Consider the following 27,292-nt stretch of genomic DNA (forward strand, 5'->3'; position numbering starts at 1 on the left):
TCTTTCAGTATGTTTTCGATATCTTGCTCTCTCTCATCTTCTGGGACCCCCATAATTCTGATGTTGGTTCGCTTGAAGTTGTCCCAGAGTTTTCTTACATTATCTTCAACTTTCTGGATTCTCTTGTCTTCTTGCTTCTGTGGAGGAGTGTCTTCTGGCTCTTTATGTCCCAAATCTTAGACTTGATTCTTGTGATCTTCCATTCTGTTTTTAGAACTCTGTATATTTTTTATTTCAGACAATGTATTCTTTATTTCTTGTTGATCCCTTATTATTTCTTGCTGATCCCTTATTATTTCTAGTTGATCCCTTTTCATATCCTCATAGGTCTCATTTATTTTGTCGGCCTTTTCTAGGAGATTCTTGAACAGCCTTATATTGAGGTAAGTGTGGTTTTGAACTCTATATCCAGTCGCTTTTTGTCCTCTATTTCTTTCGTTTGTTATCTATTTCCTAGTCTCAGCATTTTCACAGCTTCCCTGATGGGGCAGAGTTTCAGGGTGGAGCCTACAGGCTTGGCTTCCATCAGCCACTCCCTATGCAGCTCCTGAGTCTCAGGGTCCTCCAGTACTCGCAGCAAGCACCTCTGAGAGTGAGGTGCCCTCGAGTTTTGCCTGCTACCAAACAGTCTAGGCTCTCCCCCAATGAGCCCGGAACTGGGGTTCAGTTCAGTTGGAAGTGGAGTTGAAGGTGGCATTCAGAGCAGTCTGGAGCCCCTGTCTTTTTCCCACCGGGGCAATCCCACGGCACAGCCAACCATCCCTTCTCTGCGCACAATGTGCACTCCCCCGGGGTTCTGCCTTACAGCCCAGCTTCCTCTGAATGAGCCTGGGTCCCCAGGGTCTGGCCCAGAACTGGGGTTCAGCACAGTAGGAGCTTTGAAGTCCTTCCCGCTAGGGAATGCCAGCCAGGCACTCAGCTGCCCCCTCCTCTCGGGCTCCATCCTCTCCACGCACCGCGTGTCTCCGTACCTTAGGCTTTTACAGCTCCTCCACTCTTCCTTCTGGTTTTCTCCTTGCTTCTCGTTGAAGAATTTCCAGTCAGTCGACTTTTCTGTAGTTCTGGGTAATGTCCATTTTATATTTTAGTTGTGTTTTATTGAAATTGTTTGTGCGGCTGCCGTTAGGTGCTTACCTGTGCAGCTATCTTGGATCCTCTGTTTGTAAAATTTATAATTTTTTAATTCGATGTTTCCATTTTTTTTGTTGGTATTCTTTTCTATTTGTTTGTAATGTTGTATTTTCCTTTCTGCTTTATATATAAATAAATGAAAAAATATATATTTCATAGTCTTTTCATTTATTTTAAGTATAAATAAAAAATAATAATAATATGAAATTACATCCTTCCAGCGTGACGTACTGACACGTCCTAGTGAAAGAGTATGCGCCCATTATATGTTGCGTAATTAAAAAGGGAATTCCCTGGTTAACAGGTTAAGAAAGATGAATGGGGGTGGGGGGAAATAGTTTGTAACAAAATGTGGGTGTTATGTCAACTTCTACTCTCCTATTCTATGACAAGAGTCAGTCTTCTCTGCCTGATGACACTTCTCCTGTCAAGGGGACCTATGATATCCTTTGGGGGGGGGGGGTGTCCAATTTTAGGCAGATCAGGAGACTTCAGTGAAAGCCTCTGCATGCATTTGCTGTTTTTCAAGCATCTGCAGCTCAAGATAATCAATATAACAACACAGAATATGCTGGGGTGGCATGTTCTCTGACCTTCAGAATAAACCCAACAAAAGCTTGTTTCCTCTCTTAGATGATTTGCCACAGAAGCATTATTCCCTGGAGATGGTATTCTGACCAGACTTTCCTAGGAGTGGTCATAACATACCCTGTGCTTGTAGAAGGTGTGGGCCACATCACTAAATAATCCAGGGGCACTTTTCTCATCTTGTGGAAAGGGAGATAAAGTTATGATAGTTTATCTCCTTTTCCACAGGTTTCTTGCAGGTTTGTGTCTCCACTGCCCCCTGCCAGCCCCCCAGCAGCCCCAGTGCTTCATCCGTGGACCTTAGGGCTGCTGGGTGCTGGGCCTGTGGGTTTGTGTCTCTGATCCAGCCCCCGAAAGCCCCATCATGGCCATCTCAGGGCATGAGGCTGTGGGGTGCCAACCTCCCCCACAGTCCCAGTGTCACCTGGCTGCTATGGGTGTTGCCATCTTTGTTGGCTTAATTTGCATATTCACTCCTATTGGCTGGTATTGTAGCAGAGTGATTGTCAATTTGCATGTTTCTCTTTTATTAGTGTAGATGAACAACCAAACTCAATAAATAGTTGGCCAATTCTGAACACAAAATAGTGACCTCAGGGTAATCATTTTGACCATCCTAAATTACATATTTCTGGTTCAACAGAGGTATTAGATGAGAAAACCCAAGACTGTATGTTAATGGGACACAAATTTATAAAACAGTGAATTTAGATTCATAAACAGCAAATCAACCTGTATTTTACTGAATTTAAGGTGTCACTGATCATGACATACCAGTATTTAATCTGTCATGGAGGGAAGAGAAACACCATTTAAACTATGGCACCATGTTTTCTTATTGGAAATTCTCATTTTTTTATTATGTTAAATTTCTTTGGCATAAATATGTATTTATTAAACATTATGTGACATGATATGCATGCACAGCAATGACCACAGGGTCATCCCTGCCATCAACCAACACTGACTTTGTCACCATCAGTTGTAAAACACACCCTGATGTCAAGGTTGTTAAACTGTAAGAAAATGGGCATTTCAGCATTGATAAAATATGGTACCTGCTTTTTTCAGGTGAGGATCTCCTGCGATCACCATAACTTCTCCTTACCTGACATCAACTCCAGTCTCAAGTGACAAATGGATCCTGTCCATGTCCTTGGAAGAGTCTCCCTCTTCCTGTCTCCCCTTTCCATGTTCCATCATGGTCCTCCCAGGACCAAGGAGCTGACACTGGCCTGCTTAGTGGCCAATTTTTAAGGTTCAATCTTTTTTCTTTCTTTTTTACTTTTCACAAACTCCTTAATGCCACCTTGTTTCTGCTATTCATTCTATTTGTTTCTGATTGTTTTCTTAAGCTTTTTTTATTTACATTAAGAAAAACTTCCCTTGATTAAAAAACTGTAACTGTCATTCTCTCCCAAGAGGCTTAATTTTATTTTTTATTAAAAAATTTTTTTTATTGATTTCTAGAGGGAGAGAAAAGGAAAGGGAGACAGAAACATCAATGTGAGAGTAAAGCATTAGTTGGCTACCTCCTGCATGACCCCTACCAGGGATAAAGCCCACAAAATGGACATGTGCCCTAACCAGGAATCAAACCAGCAACCTTTCCGAGCACAGGCTGATGCCCAACCAACTGAGCCACACTGTCCAGGGCTCTTCTAGGAGGAAAAAAAAAATATCCCAGGGCTCTAATGTAAAGACTGTCCCTCTTCCATCTCCGTAAAGTCACATAAACACATCCTCTCTATTAGCCTACCTTGTTTTTCTTATTTCAAAATTGTTTTTCTGTTACCATTATACAGCAAGATCAAAGAACACCTTGACCCTGGGGCTTTAACTGCTGGCAGACAGAGAAGCACAGAAAGGTCTTTATCTCATCACTGGCCATCACTACAGTTATCCTGTCATCTCATGACCCCTCAGCCAGAGTGGGCGAGATTGCCCTATATGCTTCACACACACACGCCAGGCTTACCAGAACACAGAAAAAATAAGGTCTTGAAAGATTCATTCTCCAGGATGTGAGCTATCCAAGCGAACTGTCTCTGGTCCACAATGGGGTATATCTATATAATCCCAAAACTATTATGTCACCCAAAGAGTGTCTCTTATAATTAAAGAGTGCTGGTAACGTCTGAAAATTCCCAATGTATGTCACCAAAACTATAATTATCTCATGCCAGAGAAGTTACAGTTGAAAGAATTTTAGCTTTTTATGCTACAGTTACATTGCAGATATAGCTTACTGAGTATATGCTCTAGTTCAGGGCTGGCAAATACATAGCACATGTGTTCACCCACCCCCTCCCCACAGCTTTGACAGATATCACTAATTAATCACTACACTCTTCTTCATTGAGTGCTACCATTCTTCCCTACACAACCCAATTGGCAGTGCTCCCAATCCTGGTTCTGGGCTTAGATGAAGAATTAGGAAGCAAGGGATGTGCAGGCAGGCCTCTTGCAGGGAGGTTGCATGTAACTAAGTGCATGATTTCAGGTTCATTTTGATGGTTGTTACTTTCCTCAAAATCTTGAAAATCTTGCTGCCAGCTGTCCTTACTGTAAAGTCTGGGTATAAAGTCAAAAGCTTAATGTTGGTGTTGGCCTTTCTCCCCTTCGGTGTTGCAATGCTGAGGTGTCATAATCTTAAACATACCAAATTGTTCACATCACAGTCAGCTAATGTACCTTGTAAAAGTCAGTTATTTGAACTTTTTTGGCGTTTTGCCATTCCCACTAGAGGGCTCCACTGAGAGGGAAAGGGTATAAAATCAAAGAAGGTAAAACTTTCCTCTTCAGTGCCTTCATGCCAGCTCTTTGCTCAGCCTTCCCATCCAGATCAGAAAATCCTGACCTAATCTGCACCACCTTACCTGTACCAAATAAGTAGCCACTTGCCATACAAACAGAACACCTTTACCTCTCTGTACTCAACTCTCTTTTCCAATCCCAGACACCTTACATTCATCCAAATCACTTTCTTTTAACTTATCTTTCTCCTTCCATTAGACTGAGTTTCTTAAGGGCAAGGCCACTCTTTGTTTCCCTATGCCACTATGGTGCCTAGCACACAGTAGGTCCTCTATAAGCATCTTTGTGTTAAATTATAGACCTAATGTACTAAAAACATTATAGACCTTTTATTCAAGGTGACAGAAATGGAAACAATATCATCTCATTAAGTTGTAGCAAATTTTCCACATATTCATTCGTAGGCATGTGCTTGGGCTCTGCTAATTCTTCCTACCAGGAATTAATTTCCATGTGGGCACTAGTCTACTGTCCTCCACCTAGTAGAATGAAGCTTCTTAACTGTATCCAAAAGGTTTCATATGGAAAGAAACTCTGGATATCATTCTATCTTTTGTTGCAGTAGTTTTTACTGATGGTCTCACAGGAAAGCTATAGGGATAACTTCCTGGTCAAAATTACTTCTGGATGCCATACTTCACCCACCCTGAAATTTAGAACTCCTCCTGCCTCCTGTTGACTTCATGTTCCCCCAATAGCCTTTTGAATTGGACAGGTTCCTGGGAGCATTTTGAATGGAACCTATGAACTTCCTGGTCAGCATTTTCAATCTCTAATTATAACTGTGAATGATGGCTTTCACTTAATACTTTTAAGGTGGGGCTGAGAGTAATTGATGGTTGTGAAACTAAATTTTTGGCAGCCACCATCAATGTATTGAGGTTTAATGTACGTTACATTCTTAGAGAAGTTGCTGAAAGTGAAAAGGAACTTGTGCTATCTTCCACCATAGGAAATCAGAGAGATTTTATTAGTGTAGTGAAGTATTTTTATGAATTTTAGAGCTTGTGGGGTTCAAGTACTGAATTCACCTCAAATCTTTTATTTACATACTTGCTTCTGGGGAAATCTATTATAAGATGGTCCATATATGTCACTTTGAAAATCCTGCTTCTACTGAACAAATGAGAAAAAACAAGTAGTTGTCTACAGAAAGAACATTTTCCTTGCCCACTGACTTGATGTAAAAACTAAAATGTGTTCAAAATATAGTATAGAAATAAAGGGGCTATTTTGAAGTAGGAACAAAAACATTTTGACTCAAGAAAGGAACTTCAGATGGCTGGAGAGGTTCAGTTGCTTGAATGTCTTCCCATGCATGGAAAGGTTGCAGGTTCAAGTCCTGGTCAGGAAATATTATATATGTGGGTTTTGGGTTTGGTCCCCAGTCCAGAAGTGTATGGAAGACAACCAATTCATATACGTTGCTGTTTCTCTCCACCACCACCACCCCCCCCCCCCCCATCTCTCTCTTGCTTTTTCTAAGCATGTTCTTGGATGGGGATTAAAACCATAGAAAATAAAGGTACATCAATATTGTTAGAGGATGTTTTTAAAATGAAGAATATGCTTTACTTTTTTTTTTGAAAGGTTCTAATAGCACATATTTTACATTTTACTTTTCAATTTGTTTACGTTCAGCACTATTTTGTATTAGTTTTGGGTGAATAGGCTTTCTGTTTAAGGTAAATTTTGTCTCAGTATTTACCCATGACTTTCTGTTTTACCAAACCCTTATTCTTATTGTTGGCCTCGCTGTCTTCTCCTCACCATCCCTTAATACATCCATGTTGCTTTGTTACTATTTATTGTCCTGCCAAGCCATGTCATTCCCTTCCATGCTGCCTTTTCCATCGGACATAAACTATAACACTTAGTTACCCCATCACAGATGTTTCTCCATCCATTCATACATTCAACAAACGTGCTGTGGGTCTGCCATTGACTAGATGTGGCCAATACGAACATAGAAAGCCATCCCCACTCCCCAGGAACTTTCAGGTTAGTGAGAAACCACCTGACAGCATTACAAACTATATTAAACTTTCAAACTAGATTAAACTTTTCATGGGCCATCATCATTCTTCCGTGCTTGAGGGTTCTGACTAGCTGACCTATTTGTAATACTAACCTAATGGGCAAGATGGAACTACGAGTCCTAGATCTGAATCTAGAAGGTCTCAGTATGCAGTGCTGGGAGAGAAAGCTCAGAGAACAGTGGGACTCCAGCAAAGAGCAGGCACACATTCACAGAAAGAGAGCTCTACATTCCTCCAGCTCACCAGTCCTAAGGCAAAATACCAGGCTCCTGGGAATTAGGCATTTCCTGACAGAGATGCATCAACCCATTACAAGCTTGCCCGGGATGATTCACATCCCTTCCTACAGTCTTTCTGGCCAAACTAGCCAGGCCTGGCATAAACCTCAGAGCCCACAATGAGCTTCTGACATCCAGCTAGCAGCAATGCACACAAGCCCAATAGAATCCAGTGTTTTAATGAGGTAAAAGATCCTTAATGCCAAAAGTGGACTCACTTTGGGCTAGCTCAAGAGATGTCAATTCAAACCGAGGCCTACCCCTAAAATAAAGAGCTTAAAGGAGCATTCTGAACTTCATTTCTCCCTCAAGCCCATACTTGAAGTCAGCATCTATGTCATACTAATGATTATTAAATTAAAAGGCATTCATTTAATGGAGCAGTTTCAGTATCCAGCAAGAAGTTGCCTTCTGCCATATGGCTTAGGGCATGAAGTGATTAAACTATAATGTCAGGAGCCTCTGCTGTGGGGTTATTTAACATTGCTGTGCACCAATGAGATGATGAATTTGTTTGCAGCTTACATTCCAGCAGAAAGTGACTCCTTTTGGCCTAAGGGTTTAAATCCTCCTTCGCTCCCGGCAGCATGCAGTCTCACACTGACCCTGCACAGTCACTAGATGAGACAGGCCCATCTCTAACTCAGGGTAGGGACAGGAACCTTCATTATGCAGCCATTCCCAGGGGTTAAAAACAAAGATAATAATCTGTAGTAACTAATGAAGCAAGAACAGAAGAAAACCCAGCACAGAGTCCTTGAGACAGGACAAGTAGGGGCAAATTAAACGTGCTGCTGCCCATTGACCACATCTCATGTGCCAGGTCCTCTGCTAAGTAAGCACTTTAGCATGTAATCTTCCCAACAGCCCATATCAAGCACATGCTATTATTGTCCCTATTTTACTAACAACAGCACAAAGGCTTAGAGAAATTAGGTAAGTTGACCAAGGTCACAGCTATTTAGTGGTGGAGCCGAAATTTAAGCTTAGGTCTCAAGCAGACCAGCAGAGCCTCAGTTCCTTAACCACAATGCAGGCCGAGCACCACTGTCCGTTCCTTAGTGAAGGGTAACTGGTGGGGAAAACCACTGTGGGTATATTTTTAGTTCCTTGTTTCAAAGTGTGATTAATGAACTATGTATGATTCTCACGCCAATAAGAAGACTTTGTCATTTCCAACAGATCCTTTTGTTAGTTTCATAAAATCTGAAGTCAAGGAACCATTTCAAGTGCTGTTCCATACAGATACCTGATCCAGTAAGCCATACCTGACAATTATCAGCAAGATTCTGCAATGCAGAAAGGACAGATATAGATAACTATCCCCTGTTCAGACTTCAGCCTTGATGTGGCTTATGCCATTTCAATGCAATATCCATTATGGTGTTAAAAGTATTTTTAGAAATAAAACACAGTTCCTGTCACCAAGGATCTCAGGCCTGCACTGGGGAGACTGGAGACAGAGGGTTCAATAATATTCAAGAACCTAAATAATTAAAGCCCTTTCTGACCCAGATGGTACTAAAGATATGTAGAGAATCAAACGACCTCAAAAGAAATCCCTGCTACTCTGTTACGTGAGTGATCAACTCATAGACCTCATCTTATCAGGCTAAAACCAGAAAAGAAACTTTTTTTAAAAAATATATTTTATTGATTTTTTACAGAGAGGAGGGGAGAGGGAGAGAGAGTTAGAAACATCAATGGGAGAGAAACATCGATCAGCTGCCTCCTGCACACCCCTTACTGGGGATGTGCCTGCAACCAAGGTACATGCCTTTGACCGGAATCAAACCCGGGACCCTTCAGTCCGCAGGCTGATGCTCTATCCACTAAGCCAAACCGGTTTTGGCCAGAAAAGAAACTCTTGTTCATATACTTTACTCAGTATAAATAAATCATTTAAAATCACAATTGTTCTGGAACTCTGGGTACCCACAATCAGAAGTTGTATATGAAATTGAATAAGACCAACCAATCCCTTTGGGAATTTCCAGCATAATTCTGAGAGTTACTAGTAGAAAGTTCTAGGAAAAGACAGAGGCACTATCTGACCCTCAGCAAACTGCCTCTCTTTTCTGATGGGCCCTGCTTCATTAACTTTAACTGGTGCTCTTAATATTCAGTTTGTACTTTTAAACTTTTAAAACCTTTATCAGATGTTCTTTGAAACCAAGTGCATAACAATAAAATACACATTTCCAACATGATCATATTTCTTCTAAACCTATTCACAAAGAGCTTGAGAGGACAAAGAATGCATTTAATGATAGGAACCACCATGGCACCAGTAATGAATGGTTTGGCTCTGCCAATAATACCCAAAACTAAGGCAATAATTTTTTAAAGCCTTGTTTTGCTTTAGCAATTTTAAGCATTTCACATACATTATCTTATTTAGTCCCTCTGACAGTCATAAAGTCAAGCAGAGTGAATTTTATTATCCCCATTTTAAATTAAGGAAACTATGGTTCATAGTATTCAAATAACGAAGCCAAGCTTACACAACCAGTAAGCGGCAGAGTCATCATCAGAATTCTGGCTCTCTGGCTCCCAGCCCATTGCCATTTCAATTCAGCTATTATTTATATCAAATAATATAATTTCTATTCCTATGTAATAGCTGCCAAGACAAGTTGCAAATCATATTTTTCTTTGGGTCTCTGGCATGAGACTTGGGACAAGTAAGAGTTCACAGGGGATCAGAATTAAAGAATTTGTTCTAGTGTCTGTGCTTTTCACAGTCACTATTACCAGTCAGTTGGGTTTAGCTAATACTCATAAGGTCAAAGTTTCAAATTTTAAATATGCATGGGACAGTTAGCTTTCTTTCATTCCATGGCCACACAATGGGTTTCTAAACACAACTAGTCATCTTATTAACCTATGCCAAGAGGGACCTGTCAAGTTAATGGAGAGCTTGGTCCCATTTATTTCCCTAATCTATTATTTATACTTGAAAGCATGGGCTGGCCCACCTAGAACTCACTTTTCAGGAAACAGCCGCACCTGGAGTTTCTTCTGGAGGAATCCTAGGCAAGGTTTTATAGAGCCGTGATCATGATCTGTTCCCAGTGACACCTTCCCCAATCTGGCATAACTGATTAGGGCCAGGTTGGTGCTAGACTTAAAGGTGTCAGTGGGCTGCCCCAAACCTTACAGGTGTCCTGGCAAGAAGGCTGTGCTCAACAGAAACTATGAGAATATACAGGGCTGATCAAATGTTCTTTATCAGGAATTCAGAGTGAAAATAGATAGAAGGAAAGCATAACATAGGGATGAGAAGAGACACTCAAAGAAAGAGACACACTAATGGTGGAATATTAGAGCAGGGGCATGGGAAACACCCTACCTGGACTCCAGGTGGGGTTACAGAGCCAATGGCTATCTGCTGGAGCCAGGGCCAAGTGTTCATCTCTCTAGACCAGTTGTTTTCTCACCTTTTGTTGGACCTTCATCCATGTGATAATCTGATGAAAGATATGTGTCCTTATCCCAGAACTGTATATCTAGGGTCATGCACTGCATAATAATATTTTCATCAACGTCAGACAGCATATCCTGGTGAGGTCACAGCTGTGGTAATGTCAAGTGCCACACATCATTCAGGTGATTCAGACTCCAGATGAGGCTATTTCCTGAGAAGTGAGATCTAGGTATACCAGTCCCTGCTCTCAAATATGGATGGATGGATTAGGGAAATAAGTTGGACTACACTCTCCATTATCTTGACAGATCCTCTCGGTGATGCTGGTGTAAACAAATCTGTTGCACAGGCCATCATATAAAGGTATAGCAGATGCAATTATGTACAGTCCATAATACTTGATAATTAATAATGATGTTATTGGTTTATATAGTTACTATGCTATACTTTTTATTGTTATTTTAGAGTGTACTCTTTCTATAAAAAAAAAGTTTCCTATAAAATGGTGTGCTGTGTTACATTGGCAGCAGCCTCATACATCTTGTGTTTACCAAGTCTTTCGATTGCATCATTTTCTCTTGTCCTAATTTAATCTTGTGTTGTTTTATAAATTCAGGGTAGCCTACCTGCACAGAGTTTATAAGTCTATATTGGTGTACAGCAGTGTCTTAGGCCCTTACATTCACTCACTGACTCACCCACAGCAACTTCTAGTCTTTCAAGCTCCATTTCTGGTAAGTGCCCTATACATTTTTTATCTTTTATACCATATTTTGCTTTGCTTTTTCTATGTTTAGATATGTTTAGATACACAAATGCCATTGTGGTATAGTTGCCTAGAGTATTCAGTATAGGAACATGCTCTACTGGCTTGTAGCTATAAGCTACACCATAAGCCTAGGTGTGTAGTAGGCCATGGCATTCAGGTTGGGTAAGTGCACTCTGATGTCACACAAAAAGAAAATCACCTAATGATGTATTTCTCAAAACATAACTCCATCTTTAAGCAGAGCATGACTGTATACACATTTGGACTGATGATTGTACTTAATTTAAAGAGGTCCCCTAAAGCCCAACTTCAGACCCATTGGGAATCTATAGACCACAGAGCAAGAACTCTTGTTTAAACTGTTGGTTCATCTAAAATGGCTATGGTGTTACAATCATCTCTGGTGCTCAACACACAGTATAAGGCTTGGTGATAATACATTGGTCAAAAGAGTGAGTGAATGAACATGTCCATCAGCATAGTCATGGACACAATATCATCTTCCACATTCAGAACTGGAAGGGCTTGGTGGCTATCAGCATGCAAATGAGAAGGACAGTCCTACTTTTCCAGTAGACATAGAAATGAAAATCTACATGTTTTCTACCTGAAATATATGTCTAATGTTTATTTAGACTTAAGCTTCTTTTTTCTAATATACAACTTTAGAAATAATAATTGACAGGTTTATTTCTTTTCTGAAAGGCTTAGTTATTTTCAATAATCTAGGATTCAATTTTAGGGTGAACATTAGCTGGCTTTTCAATTCATTTCATACATTTTACTTTTGAGAAAGATAGAGATCAAAAGATAAAGACAGAGAGAGAACAGCCTACTTTCATTCAGTTGCTTTGATAATGTAAATGATTCCAAAATTTTTTAAAAGATTAAACTTAAATAAAATGATTACATGTAATGGTAAGAATCTTTTCTGTGGTATTTAATATTTTTTAACTTCTTACTGGGTATGGCATACAATTGCATATTTTTACATAAAGAGTTTCCCCTGTTTTGTAACAAATACCCTGGTCGTGAAAGAAGAATGAGGGCTCACTTGACTCACAATGCACAACTTATGGGAATCCATTTGCCTCAGTACTTTCTCCTGGATGCCAGTGGCACAAAATATTGTATTGTGCTTCCATCCAAGGAGCACAAACATTCTCTTATCTATATAGTTAAAACCCATTAAGAGGAAATCTATACTTGGCACATGGCATAGCTATCCCGAAAGACCTAATGTTGACTAGATCAATTTAGTTTACCTAAGCATAATATTTCTTCTTTATTGTGATGTTCAAAATATATTACCATATTTGACATGTGTGGGGGCGTGTGGAGGAGTAAAGAAACCATTATTTCCTGAATATTATTTATGTGACTGGGACTTTGTGAAGATTATCTCATCCTAAGGAATTCCTTTTACCCATTTTATAGACCATGAAATCAAGGTACAGAGAAGATAAGGGACTTGCCAAAGGTCACACAGCCAGGAAACAATGGAGTCAGGATTTAAATCTAGGATACTATGCCCTCAAAATTTAGGTCCTAGCCTCTTGCTGCATCCTTAGCAGGAACCTGTGATGGGATAATGGAAGAATCACCTCCATTATTACAAATCGTGCATTAAAGACCGGTTCTGCCTGGTAGGATTATAAAACAAAGACTCAAACTCCCTGCTCTCATAGTCTGGAGCAATCACTTGAGTTGGGTATGATCCTAAAGCTGTCATTAGGTCCCACCCTACCCTCACCTCACCCCCCATTGGAGGTCAGGAGCAGGAAGTGTGGTAACTCTCTAGTCTAAGAAAAAATAATAGGACAGAACAAGGAGCTACTTTGACCCAGCAGTGGGAGAACAAGTTAAAGATCAAAAAGATGTAACCTGAACTCAGAACGTGAGTTCTCAGGTTTGAATGCTTCATCATGTAGCTTTGGCTGGTACACTGGAATAAGCAATCAGAGCTTAAACAAGAGTTAAGGCTCAGGTTCTATTTCTACCTCCAACAAGATTTTGGTCTACACCCCTGACTTCCGTGTTCTCTTTGGAGTCATGGTAACAATGTCTGTCTAACATACACTATTTTAAATTGAGTGTGTGTGTGTGTGTGTGTGTGTGTGTTTCTTTTTTTTTTTTAATCCTCACCTGAGAACATTTTTCCATTGATTTTTAGAGAGAGAGGGAGAGGCAGAGAGAGAAACATTGATGTGTGAGAGACACATCGATTGGTTGCCTCCTACATACCAGGGCCAGAATTGAGCCTGTAATTCAATTCCTGTAATTCCTTTAATGGAATCGAACCTGGGACCTTTCAGTCTACAGGTCAATGCTCTAATCACTGAGCCAAACCAGTTAGGGCTTAAATTGGTTTTTAAAGTAAAACTAAAACAACCTGGCATAGAGGGTAGTGCTCCCCATGGATACCACAGAACTTAGTAGAGAAGAGCAGACCATCAGGCTCTCTCCAACCCTAGCTCCTTTCTCTCACCATGGAAAGGAAGATGCCAAACCTTTACCCATCCATACTAAGCCCAAATGTGCAAGGTGAGTTCAGGCAGTCACGTTCCCAATAACCCCACATTCTCCCACCAATGTTCTTTCGTGGTTTCAGATATTGCAACTCCACTGCTGTCCAGGACTAGAACTGAAAGACTTGAAAGGCTGCAGGAAGATGTGGCAGCTTGTCTCCACACCAAGCAAACATTACCTCTGACAGGTGACAACACACCCGGACAGCAGTGAAGGAGCTTTGTTTACATGACACTTAATATCCTGGAAGGCATGTGACATATGGGGATGCCCATATCCTAGTGACCCAACCCCGTGGACTTGGACCAGAGGTGAACTCAAGTCAATCTCTGCCTTGTTCTCTGCTGGCATCACCTCCCCAGCCTGTAGGAAAGGACTGATGGCTCCAGAAGATGACCCTGGCCTCTCAAATAGAAGACTGTGGTGTGTTACTCAGCCAGTAGAAAAATAAGGGGGCCTTTAGGAAAATGTGTCTAATATTGGAAGAAGAAAAAAAAACAGAAAGCTTTTGAAGCTCTTTTCATAATCGTCTAACTAGGGAACTAAATGGCCAGAGCTGAGAGTTACATTCAGCAGGACATTAGCCTGATTAAGCTCTGTATTTCCGTGATTCTGACAGCTGTTGGGGAGCATGTTATGAGCCCACTCCATGAGACTTTCAATATACACTGTCTCAATTAATCCTCATGACAATCTATCATCCACTGGCATAAACTAGTGATACAACCTTGGGCCAATCATTGACATCTCTGAGTCTGGCCTTCTTCTAATGCCAAGGTAAGAATTATCAACCCGTATGTCAAAATCCCCAAGGACAATGACAAGGAGTAGAATAGAGTGGAAGGCAGTAAGCCATATTGAGGGGATAAGTAACTTCAACACAGAAGGGGGAGGAGAAGAAGCAGTGTAAATGAATGGGAGACTATGTAGGGAGCAAAGGAAAAGCAAATTCAATAAGCAGTTTCAAAGTATGAGCCTCAAAACAAATATCTTTTTTCCTTGGAATATTATTACTGTTTTGTGCCAGATTAAGAAGCTAGACTACCTCCCATCTGCTTCAGAAAATAGACAGGATAACAGGAAACAGTTTCAGATTCCACAGTGATTATAGCTACTTAAGTTTGACTTACCAAATACTTTCTCAAACAGATGGTATGTAACATTTGATTATGGGCTTATCCTGCAAGCCCATCAGGAAACATTTCTTTTCATCTTAATATAGAAAACATGGCAGAGAAGGAAGAAGGAAATGAATCGGCCCTTGCTTATATTCCATATATATCAGTTCTGCTTAATGTATGTGCCTTTCCCAAAATGAATCTGCTTATTGTGCCACTCAAGATGAAAGTTATATATTATTGACACCATAGAATCTTGGTAAAGAAAGATGTTAAATATCATCTCACCTAAACCTCTTAGACAAGAAAGGTTAGCTCAGGTCTAGTATTCACACCAGTCTTTATATGTGCATAATGTGCAATGTGGGGAAAACATACAAATCTGTCAGCACCATTATTACCAAATTAGCACCAATCTGTGATGAGCAATTACCAGGACTTGAAGTTGATGGGTAATGACATTAAAGTCCAGTTAATGAGCCAAAGCTTGGTTCTCCAAAACACATAACATTAATCAGCATTTTGCTTTGATTTGTGACAACTGTTTTCAAAATATCAGACAATTACAATATTCTTAGCTTTACCTAGTGTAAATACAAAATCAAAGAAGGTCAGAATTTCATAAATGACAGTTTTCATAATGGAAATAATGAGTCCCACGGAGAGGGTGCCATGTGTTCATCTTTCCAGCAGCCAAATGTAATCTGGGAAGTAACGAGGTCACTGAGAGATTAAAAAGCATGAGCCTTCTGCTTGGTGAGGATGAAAATGTCTCTTTTCACAAGAGCAAAGCAGACCTAGCAAGCAGGATCAGCTCTATGATGCAGCTACCCAGGAATTATTCTAGGCTTCACGCTCCACCTCCCATTCCCACACACACCAGCTACCCCCAGGGTCACTGGTAGTGCCACAGAGGAGAGGCTTCCCCACCAACTGGGAGGCAGTGAGTGGAGCAGTGTGCTGGGAGGACTTGGGAATACAGCACATGGTGGCCTGGTGCTGGGCAAATAGCAGAGGTGAGTAAACCAGGAAAAATAAAGAAGAAATAAAAGGTAGTTTATAGGAGGTTGAAACCTCAGCTCTGAGCTCCATGGATAGTTCGTGTGGAATTTTGTTCTCCAAGTTTTCTGGCATAGTTCATCTGTGATCTTTTCATCGACCTACCTATCTATTTAAAGTTACAAATGAAAATCCAACTCTGGCTAATGTTAGGTCTTCAGAAAGACAAAGGAATGCTTCATTCACTAGGCTTAAAACAGCATTGCTCATCAGCTAGTCTTACATTAATTAAAACGTGTTAACCAATTAACTAGTCATCATTGATCATCCCATTGATACCAAACATTTATTGAGAAGTCACTATGTGCCAAAAACAACGTTGAATTCTTTTCCTGCATTGTTTCCTTTATTCAGTACTATAACTCTTTAAGATGATAATAACAATCATAATTATAGTCAGGAACTTAAAAATATATTAAGCACCTGTGTATGTCATTGTTCTAGGCATTGGGGATAGGGTAGTGAATGATATAGGCAAAGTCCCTCCTCTGTCTTCCAGAAACATATCAATTAGCTGTTACTATATAATAAACCTTCCCAAAATTTACTGGCTCAAAACAATTAGCATTTATTGTTGCTGCTAAGTGTATGAGCTTCCTGAGTAAGTTTTCTGATCTATCTGGATTCACTGTTGACAACTAGCAGATTGGCTGGTCTATAAATGCCTCCACTGGGAAAATTCTGTCCTACTCCACAAGGTCACTCATCCTCCAAAGCCTTTCCTGGGGTTGTTCTTATGGCACAGGCGAGGTCCTGAGAAAAGGGAAATGGCCTGGCCTTTTGAGGACCAGATGGAGAATTAGCACAGTACCACATCTGTCACATTCTACTGGCCAAAGAATGTCATAAAGCCAGCCAAATTCAAGGGTAAGAATGGAGTCTACTTCATGGTGGGAAAAACTGCAAAGTCACATTGGAAAGCACATGGATAGAGGATGGTCATTAATGCACTCCATCTGCTACATATGTGATGGTAACTAACCCGATAAGAAGGAATTCATTTAAAAAAATACTTCATTTAAATCTCACAATAATCCTATGAGTCAAGTTCTACTATCATCTCTGTTCCCCAGATGATGAAATTGAGGCCTACAGAGATTAAAAATGTGCCTAAGATCTACAAATATTTTGTGATAAAGATAGGATTCAAACTCAAGACCCCAGTGCCTGAGCACCAGCCCACTATGTCATTCTTTCCAACCCAGACACTTGGAAAGAAGAGAAAGTATAAAACATGGCCAATTACCTACGATGCACTTATAGTTCTATTGGAATGCATAACATAAGTATATAAAGAACTACTACCAGTCCATGTCACTAAACTATACTTGACCATTGCCCAACAGTGAGGGAGGATAAGGTGGCCAAGACAAGAGTCAGAAGCTTCCATCAATAGAGGGAGACGGACCTGAGCTTGAAAGGGCAAAAGGAGAGGGTTTTCTGATAATGGCATCTCCCTAAAGAGCTTTCTGCATCTTCTGTGTAAAGAGCTTTCTGCATCTTCTGTGCTCATAGAATAAACCTCAGTTTCTCTAGAGTGGCATTCAGTGTTCCTAACATGTGGCTTTATTGGTTAATATTTTATTTAGCTGCAAGAAGCAGAAAATCTGACAAACAGTGATTTTTACTCAAACACGGATTCTTTTGTCACATGCAAGGCATTTGGGGGAAAGCAGTCCTGGATGTCACAGTAGCCAGATTATGTTAGGATCTTTCTGCCTTTCTCCTCTTCTATCCCACATACATGTCCTCATTCTTGGTGGTTTCATGGTCCAGGGTGGCTGCTATACATAAGCAATCATGTGTGTTCCTAAGTAGGAAGAAGAGGGAGAAGAGGAAGTCCAAGGTAAGCATGCCAACACTTTATAAATGCTTTCCCATGGCATCCACCAGGTTACATCTTCTTTACTCTCTTTGGCTGAAGTTGGTCATGCAAAGGAAGCTAGAAAGGCTGGTGTTTCCATTTTATAGCTCCAGAATATGAGAAAAGACCAAATGGGGCTGTGACTGGCTTTTGTATACACCATGCTCAGTGTTGACTGCAATATATTGTAGTAGGTTCCCACTGCTTTTCCCAGGGCTTTTCCTCAATGGGCCAGTAAACCAAAGTCATCATTTCAAGAACACTCCAATCAGTTTTTCACAATCATCTTCTCCCTTCAAAGACTGTGGAAATCCTTCCATGACTTCCCTGATCCCAATAAGAGGCACAAACACTGCCTTCAGTCAGGCTCCCATGGTCCTTTCTCTGCTGAGCTGTTAGGGCACTTGCATGGCTCCACCTATAAAACGCAAACTCATCAAGTCAGAAACTACATCGTGATTTTGGTTCTACCAGCAGCATTTCACACAGCTCCTGGTGCATACAGACATCATGAAGGAAAGGGATTTTCTCCATGACTCAGTGCACATGGAAGTAGGGAAGAAAGACAGCGCAAATAATTTCAGGTCTATTGGGGGCAGATGACTGGCACATTGGGGAAGTCATCAGTACCAGGAGACTGTGTGAGCTGATCATTGAACCCACAAATAGAAGTTAAAAGCATGTATCTAGCTTCAGGAGAAAAGTCAGGGTTGGAGTTCTAGGTTTGAAAATCCTCGGCAAAAAGAAAGGGCTTAGGATTCCATCCACCATCGGGGAAGACCATGCTCAAAGAGGGAAAAGCAAGCTCCAAAGAACAAAAGTATGTCAAAAGCAGTGCCAGGCAATGACATGGTTCTGATATCATTGACATTTTGCCAGACAGGAAGTATTCACAATCTGCTCTCCCAAGTGGCCATGTGTCCTCCTGAAGCACAAAGGAGGCCAGACTTGAGCAACAATTTTCAGTCCTAACTTTATATTTAAGGCTCTCTATGGATGAAGACAACAGATATGTACTGCTGTGAAGCAGTAAATAAACAAATGTGTTGATCTGATTTCCTTACAGGGTAAGTGATAAAACCCCATATGAAATTGGCTTGAGTAAAGTGAACTTACTGTCTCATGGTAGAGCAAGGATGCTTTTGCTTCAGTCATGGCTGGATTCAGAGCCCAAGTAATGTCCTTAGGATGCTATCTCTCTCTACTACCTCTCATCACTACTCATTTCTGATTTTCTCTTAATTTGGACTCATTGTCTTTTACTGCAGATGGCTTTCCTTATTCATCCAGGAAAGGTGCCAGAAAGCAACTCCACACTCCATCATCTTTATAGCCTATGACCTCAAGGATAAGTGAGAGCTCTCTTCCCTTCCTAAGCACTTAAGTAGCAAATCTCAATGAAGAACCTGATTGGTCTTTCTTGGTTTCCTGCCTATCCTCAAGCCAAGAAAGGAAACACTCCGATTGACAGGGCTTAACACTGATTGACTGGGCTTAGGTCACATGCTCACTTCTCTGGAAAGTCATTAAAATCCAGTCCTGTTGGCAGAAGAAGAGGAGAAGGGGTCCAGACAGATGAAAACAACAGCAGTTGTCTCTTATAAGGCCTGTTGCAAACAGGCTTTAATTATTTGTGGCCTTCTTCCTTGTTAGCGGATTCAGGCACCTGCAGCCTTTTGATCGTTCGACAGCGAAGACCCACTTAACTCGCTGTCCCTGCTGCCCACTTGCCTGCTTAGCTAATAAACAACCTCGTCATATCCCTCTGGTCTTTCAGACATGTTTCAGGAAAAAGAACTAAATGGAGTCTTAGGCCAGTCACTCTCAAGGCTATTTCCAGTTACTGGATTTATCCCTAGTTTGTTTTATAATTACATCCATTTGGACTCTACTTGGCTCTTCCTCATACCTTCCTGAACTGCACCTTGGATTCCTACTCCTAATGTTATTTCTTCTGGGCTTAGACTATTACTTTATTCTCTCCTGCTATAACCCCCTTCCCAAGTTCCCGTGACTAGGCCGCTACTCTTTCACTGAGTAGTAGAGCTATCTGCAGCTAGAAACTAAACTCTGCTCACTTGTCAAGACTTCTTTCTAACGCTCTGGTTGGGATCCCCTGTGCTATCTCTGGAGGCTGGTTCACATGTTGAGTCCCACCTCACACTGGCTGATCTCTGATTATGACAGCTAATACCCTTAATAAAAAACTTTCTGTCTCTGAGCATGGAACAGACTAACAAATCCCAGAGGGAAGGGGCCAGTGGAGGGAGAGAAGAGATTAACCAAAGAATTTATACGTATGTATATATGCATAACCCATGGTCACAAACAATAGTGTAGTGAAGGCCTGAGGGCAAGGGGTGGCAAGTGGAGTAAAAGGGGCCAGTGGTGATAAGGGGGGGTGGGGGAGCATCTGTAACACTTTCAACAATAAAGGTAAATTTAAAAAAACTTTCTGTCTCCAAATGTGCAGGATAACCAGGTCACATGGAACAGCATATATGTTTATTGCATTATAAATATTTGATCTACCCAATGGAACCATGCAGGAGTAGAAAGAAAGCCCAACTCTCTTACTTGTTTATTATATTTTGTACCCAGGACCTTTAAAGAGTTTGTACTGTCAGGTTTCAAAGTATTGACTCCCTCCTAAATGAGATCCCGCCCTTTCTGCCTGATCCCTTTTTTTATAGAGTTTAAACCTTGTCACAGGATAACTACCATATGGTTCCCTCCATTTCTCCCATATCTCTTTTAAGGCTCCTTTACTTAAAATTCCCCTTTTCTTTCTTCAGGAAAAAAGCAAAGAACTCATGCATATTGATGCAAATAAATAGACTCCATTAATTTGGCAAACATGCCTAGGCATGAACTCCAGCAGCAGAATAGGCCTGAGTTCGGGTGGAAATATCTGCTACAAGAAGAGGCATGTTACTGGAAATTTGTTTCCCGGTCTGGGTCTACATACCAAAACATTGTTGGTATGTGTATTGGATACGGGTCACGCACCACTTCACATTCTCTCAATCCCTCCGCCCCCTGCAGCCACTGCTGTCGCATTGAGTTCCATGTGGTCTTTGTCCAGGTTCCCATGGATGTAATCTGATTGTCTGAAAATATTTATTGGGGCCCCCTTCACCTCTTGCATTCTGCCCCAGGTCTTCTCTTATGTAAGAGGCAGTGTACCTAGGAAACACTCTTTGGCACTAACACATTATAACCCAGAAGTAGTGCTATGGGACCACCTTGATGACAGATGCTAATGATACATAGGTCCCTCTTTTGTCTTTCAGGCAGGCTTTTTAAAAATAGGTTTTTACTGATTCTAGAGTGAGAAGAATGGAGAAGGATGGAGAGACAGAAACATCAATGACAAAGAAACATCGATCAGCTGCCTGCTGCACACCCTTTATTGGGGATTGAGCCTGCAGTTCAGGCATGTGCCCTGACCAGAAATCCAACTGGTGACCTCTTAATTTATGGGTCAAAGCTCAACCACTGAGCCATATGGCCAGGCTCAGGCAGGCATTTTTGAGACACAATTCCTAAGTCTCCTGAGAAGGTTCCAAGTGAGATAGAACAAAAGTGGCAAACCAATAGCTTATCCTGTTGTGATTATATAAAACACAAAGTTTATTCTTGTATTATTATTTATTAATTATTGTATGTTTTCCATAGGAGCAACTGAAAACCTATTTTTGCTCCCACCCTGTGTGTAAAATCATTAAAACTAACACTTAAAATTCATGTATCTTATATAAATTATGTCATAATTCTCTGAAACTTTTTTAAAGCACCAGAAAATTTATGGATGCATTAATACTTTCTGAAAGAAATGGATACATCATTGTTTTGGGATATAAATTTAAAATACAGATACAATGAGAACAACAGCTCGTTTCTTACCTCTGTCAGAGCAGGAACTCTTTTCTTTAACAAATTTGAATAAAAGTTTCCTTATTGATATGTAAATATACAATATATATAAAATAACATATATAGAAACATTAAAAGATATTATATGTAATAACATAATAAACATATTAATATATGTGTAGTCAATAAGAGCACTTTCAATTAAAACTTGTTAAGGAAAAGACTACCTTCTCTCACAGAAGTATATCATAAATAATATAAAGTGTATTACATAAAATTATATATGACAACATATTAAATATACACAAAGAGATTACTATATATACATACAGACTAGTATATATACACAAAGAGGTTACTTGTGTTGAATAAAGGAGATTAAATCTGAACTAATGAAAATACAAATAAATTTTGGGGATTAAAACAAGATGATGATGTAGCCCCTTATGACATTATTGATATATATAAAGAGGTAATATGCAAATTAGCCAGGACACCATAACATCATGACTGCTCAGGAGAAGGCTACACATGCAGGTGGGTGCGAGGGGACTGTGTGCGTGGTTCGGCAAGCCTTGGATGACACAGGTCCGCAGACAACAGGGCCTGCCAGCTGCTATGGCAGCGAGCAGACCCACAGAAAACAGGGCCTGCCAGCCACATGCACGGCAATCCCGCCTCTGCATGTGAGCTGCAGAGGAAACACTTTTTCTGACCGCTCATTGGCTAAGTTCCCTGTAAGCTGCCACTCTCAGTGTTCTTGGTAACTTGGGCAATAAGAATCCAATAAGGTGATCTAGGGTTTTTCCACCACACTCCTGGAGGAAAAAATGAAGGTCTGCTGCTGGAGGGGCTAAGAAATGTCATATCCTACCCTATCTGGTTTTGCTCAGTGGATAGAGCCTCAGCCTGCTGACCCACAGGATCCAGGCTCGATTCTGGTCAAGGGCATGTACCTAGGTTGCAGGCTCCTTCCTGGCTAGGGCCCAAGTCAGGGCTCATGCAGGAGGCAACCAATCAAAGTGTCCCTCTCACATTGATGTTTCTCTCTGTCTTTGCCTCTCTTTTCCATGCTGAGAAAAATATCCTCAGTTGAAGAAGAAAGAAAGAAAGAAAGAAAGAAAGAGAGAAAGAAAGAAAGAAAGAAAGAAAGAAAGAAAGAAAGAGAGAGAGAAAGAGAGAGAGAGAGAAAGAGAGAGAAAGAGAAAGAAGGAAGGAAGGAAGGAAGGAAGGAAGGAAGGAAGGAAGGAAGGAAGGAAGGAAGGAAAGAAAGAGGGGAGAGAGGGATAGAGGAAGGGAGGGAGGGAAGAAGGAAGGAAGAAATGTCATATCCTATGAAAGAGACATCTTGAAAATGCCTAAAGAGAGTTGTCAACAGGGACTGGAGTCCATGTTGATAAAAACACCTTGGCAGCTGCAGGAGCCAGCAGTGGCAGCAGCAGCAGGGTTATGGGGGTGGCGCCTTCTCCTGATCAGCCCAGTTACTTTCTAAGCCATCAGTGATATATCCCCTGAGGGTTCCCAAATTGGAGAGAGTGCAGACTGGGCTGAGGTACCCCAACCCCATGCACGAATTTCGTGCACCTGGCCTCTAGTTTTATTATAACTGTATCTCAATCAGTAGTAGACATCCATGGGAGCTCTGAGCATCTAAAAGGCAAAAATTGCATTCTTGGAACACAGTTCAAATATCAATGAAATTACACATAAGCAGAGAGACACCCACTTGATGCTAGAGAGGTAGAGCCATAGGTAACAGGCTGGAGGGTGACAGCCAGGGCAGCAGCTGAGGAGGTAGAGGAAGTCTACCTCCTGGTCACTGAAATATGTGGTCAGGAGCTTCACAGAGACCTCCAAAGACACGACATGTGCCACCAGCCTTTGGCGCTTACCACACAGGGGCACCAACATGCCAGACAGAGGGTTAGTCCAAGACACAGCACCCACAATGTTGAAAGAACAACAGAGAATCTCTGCCCCCTGCCCCCACATGGGCAAAGCCAGAGCCTGGGAGAGGGTGGAGAGAAGAGAGCTGTGAACCAGAATAGGTTTCAAACTGCATGGACCTAGCTTTTAAAAACTGAAAATTTCTACAATCTGCCCTAGATGTTGTTGAGGAATGTTAAAGGGGATTGCACAGCTCCATGGAAAGTACTGATTTGAAGAGGGAAAAAAGAAGAACCCATTACCTGTCTGTGCCCCAACATGTTGAGATCTCTCAATTAATGACTTAATAGGAGATCAGTGATGATAGATGATAAATACATAGATATAGAGGCAGAAATACATACATACCAAAGACTCAGATAATTTTAGAGCAAGCTAAGAATAACTGTATTCACTAGGTAGATTTTTACTATGCCCTGTGTTGAATTAGGTGCATTACCCATTAATCCATTTCATCCTCACAACAAATATCACATTATCCCCATTTCTTGGGTAAGGAAATAGACTTTAAGAAGTTTATGTAACTACCCTGAGCTCCTACAGTAGATGAGTGGCTAGTAAGTAGCTGTCTTCCTCTTAATCTCCTCTTACTGCTTATCCCAAACTCAGGGTCACTAATTCAAACTACCACCTTATTTTAAAAATGTTTAAACTTAGTCCCAGAGCAATTAAAGAATTTGTTCAGAGTTGTAATTAGTTAGCAGCAGAGAAAATGTTTCTAATATTAAAAGGTCTAGGCTTTTAAACAAAACATTACCAATGTTTTATACACACTCATTTTGAACAGCAATTGTTATTGTCTTAACAGATCACAGTACAAAACAGGTGGCTGGCTCTGGTTGTGCTCTGTTGAGAGTAGGGAATGGAGGAGCCATGTAAAATTGTATCCTACTTGTGAAGTTCAAGGGCATTTTTTTCCTTTATGCTGTCAGCACTATAATACTAGGTGCATTTCCAGTACCTAGCACAGTGCCTGGCACATAGTAGGTACTCAATAAATGTTTGCTGAATGGATAGTCAATATAAACATAATCAGTGGACCCTGGACAAAATATAAACCAATGTACCCTGGACAGAAGAATTAAGTTCCTCTCCTTTAACATTGTGTAAATAATACAAATTCACTTTGAATATTTTCTCCCCAGTTCATATCAGTCCAGTTTTTATTTGCATCTGTAATATAGATGCATACAAATGAACTTATCTGTCCTCACTTCTGAGCTAACCATCGTAACATCACGTCCTGTCAACAGACATCGAGGCCAGGATTTCTGTGTTTTTCTCTCTCCATTTGTGTATTACTTGTGTTGCTTGTTCCTTTTTAACATTATTATTAAAGAAAGACTCCTGACTTTCTTTACCCCTGTGAGGAAGGAAGGCACTGCTTGCCTTTTTCTTGCTGATGGACTTGTGCAGAAACTTAAAAAATGGAACCGGAGTTTTCTCCTCCTCCCCCCACCCCCCCCCCCCCTTCTGTTAAATTCTAACTTACCTCCCTTCCCCACATGGCAAGTCTATTTGCCTGCCCCAGGCAGCCCTGCTAGTCAGGCCAGGCTTGAGCTTGTTCTCTGAATGTCTGAAGCAAGGAGGCTGAAAAGGAAATACTCTCATTCCAAAGTTGCTTCGTCCTCACAGGGAAAAATTCTTTCAGAGAAAGGTAAACGCAGCCAATCTGAGAAATCTTGGTTGATTATTTACTATTACTTAACCTTCGAAAGATTCCACTGCAAAAGGAAGGGCAAGTGTTTATATAGTTCACAGTCCAGGAAACTTTTTTTTTCTCTCTCTCCTCTACATAACTAGCAAACTAAGCTAGTTCGCTTGGGCTGATGTGTAAAGAGGCTAGTTCTAGGATTACCTTCATTTCCCAGAATGCCTCACAGTGGACATACAAAGCAGCTGATTTGCTAACAGGGCTGAGGAGTTTGATTTTACATGATTACTGAATTATTGCTGGAGCTTTGCAAATCAGCTTTACCAGTTCTCATAACTATCCTTAGCTATTCTTCATAGCATAAAGGGAATCTGTCGATATAAAGATGAATGAAGACTTAAACAATATGAAAGGAAACTTTCTTAAAGCAGAACACCAAAACTCAAACATGATTTTTACTATTTTAAAATGTGGTTCTGGAGTTTTGGAGCATCATTTCAAGGGACTTGAGTTTTCAGGCCAAATCTTTGTGCAAAGATACGAACTCTTCTGCTTCAGAAATATTATTATTAACTACCTGCAGCAATTACTCAAAATACCTAAATGCTATTTGCAAAATAGTTAGGCAATAATGCTGTGGGCTGTCATTTCAAAGGCTATAGGTAACACCAGCCATTCTTCTTGGGGGTTCTTAAAAAAGATAGTAAGTAAAAAAGTGGTTTATGTTATATAAGAGGCAAAGGTAAAGATGGTAAACAGACTTCACATAAAAAATAACAGTGCACTTTTTACTATGGCTACATCAATTAGGAGTCTAATTGAATACAATTAACAGAGCTACTGCTAGTGACCACAGCAAATCAGTGGTTTATTCTCACACATAAAGTCAGAAGGTATGTGGTCAATAGGGGTCCAAGTATTCTGTCTTCCTCTGCCATCCTAACCTCATAATCCAAAATGGTTGCCGAAATCCCAGCTATTCCATCAATGTCCCAGGAAGGAAGAGGAAATGGGAGAGGAAGGGGAGAGGGGCAAAAGGAGTATCCTATCTTGTTTCCCAGAAGCTCCACGCATAGGGTTGCCAGATTTGGCAAGTAAAAATAATAATATATTACATGGGACATACTTACATTAAAAATGATGAGTTGATCTGAAAGTAACAATTAGCTGGGCAGACCATATTTTATTTGGCAATGCTACCCAACCAATAACATCTCCTAAGGTCTCATTGGTCAACCCTACTGTAATGGGAGACTGGAAAATGCAGTCTTTAGCCACTCACATTGACACATTAAGAAATAAAAATGGAGCCGAAACCGGTTTGGCTCAGTGGTAGAGCGTCGGTCTGCGGACTGAAGGGTCCCAGGTTCGATTCCGGTCAAAGGCATGTACAGTGGCTGCGGACACATCCCCGGTGGGGGGTGTGCAGGAGACAGCTGGTCGATGTTTCTCTCTCGTTGACGTTTCTAGCTCTCTCTCTCTCTCTCCCTTCCTCTCTGTAAAAAAATCAATAAAATATATTTAAAAAAATAAATAAATAAAATAAAACAAAATAAAAATGGAGAGTGCATATTAGGTAAGGAGCCTGGGGAGTGAGGGTGAGTCTGGGAAAAGGACAGTGCCTCATCGGTGCCCCGAACCCTCTACAAAGCATTTCTTGACTGCATCAGACCCTGTGGTCACTCTGGCCTCTGGAAGCTCATGGCCCTTTTGGTCTTGGTTCTAGATACAAAGTAAAGATACTGATTGTCAATAAATACACAAGAATTGGTATGTTCAGGGGCTACTGTCTTCTCCAAAGGGGTCAGACACTAACAATGCTGACACCCTTCAGAATAGCTTTTGAATTTAGATCCTGATGAAGCAGACGTCTTTCCTGCCAGGGGCCCAGAAAGCCACAGTGGCATGCGGGACCAGGAAACGTGTCCCCGAGTGGAAATGTTCAACATTCCATTGTACATCAAAGTTCCATAGTGATGACACAAGATTAACTTCCAGAATGTCAAAGTTCCCGCCAAAGGGGACAGGACTGAGGAAGCCACTGGTTTAGAAAACTGGCCTGGAAAAGCTTGATGGCCCCTCATAACTCAGTGGTCTGTGGCCTGATCAACGTCAGTAAAGCATGGTTTACCCAGGCGTCCTCAAACTTTTTAAAGTGGGGGCCAGATCACGGTCCCTCAGAGAGCTGGAGGGCCG

At 40.9% G+C, this 27,292-nt stretch overlaps 1 long non-coding RNA gene across 1 annotated transcript; it reads right to left on the reverse strand.

The window, feature by feature from the left end:
• Positions 1–17,298: 17,298 nt before the first annotated feature.
• On the reverse strand, positions 17,299–25,611 carry LOC123653216. The gene is made up of 3 exons (XR_006742890.1): positions 24,935–25,611; positions 19,368–19,370; positions 17,299–17,565 (listed from the first exon to the last, which is right to left on the reverse strand). It is a non-coding gene; the product is annotated as an uncharacterized LOC123653216 (long non-coding RNA).
• Between the last annotated feature and the right edge of the window lie 1,681 nt (positions 25,612–27,292).

The sequence above is a fragment of the Pipistrellus kuhlii genome, unplaced genomic scaffold (assembly GCF_014108245.1).
Source record: "Pipistrellus kuhlii isolate mPipKuh1 unplaced genomic scaffold, mPipKuh1.p scaffold_m20_p_3, whole genome shotgun sequence".
Lineage (NCBI taxonomy): Eukaryota > Metazoa > Chordata > Mammalia > Chiroptera > Vespertilionidae > Pipistrellus > Pipistrellus kuhlii.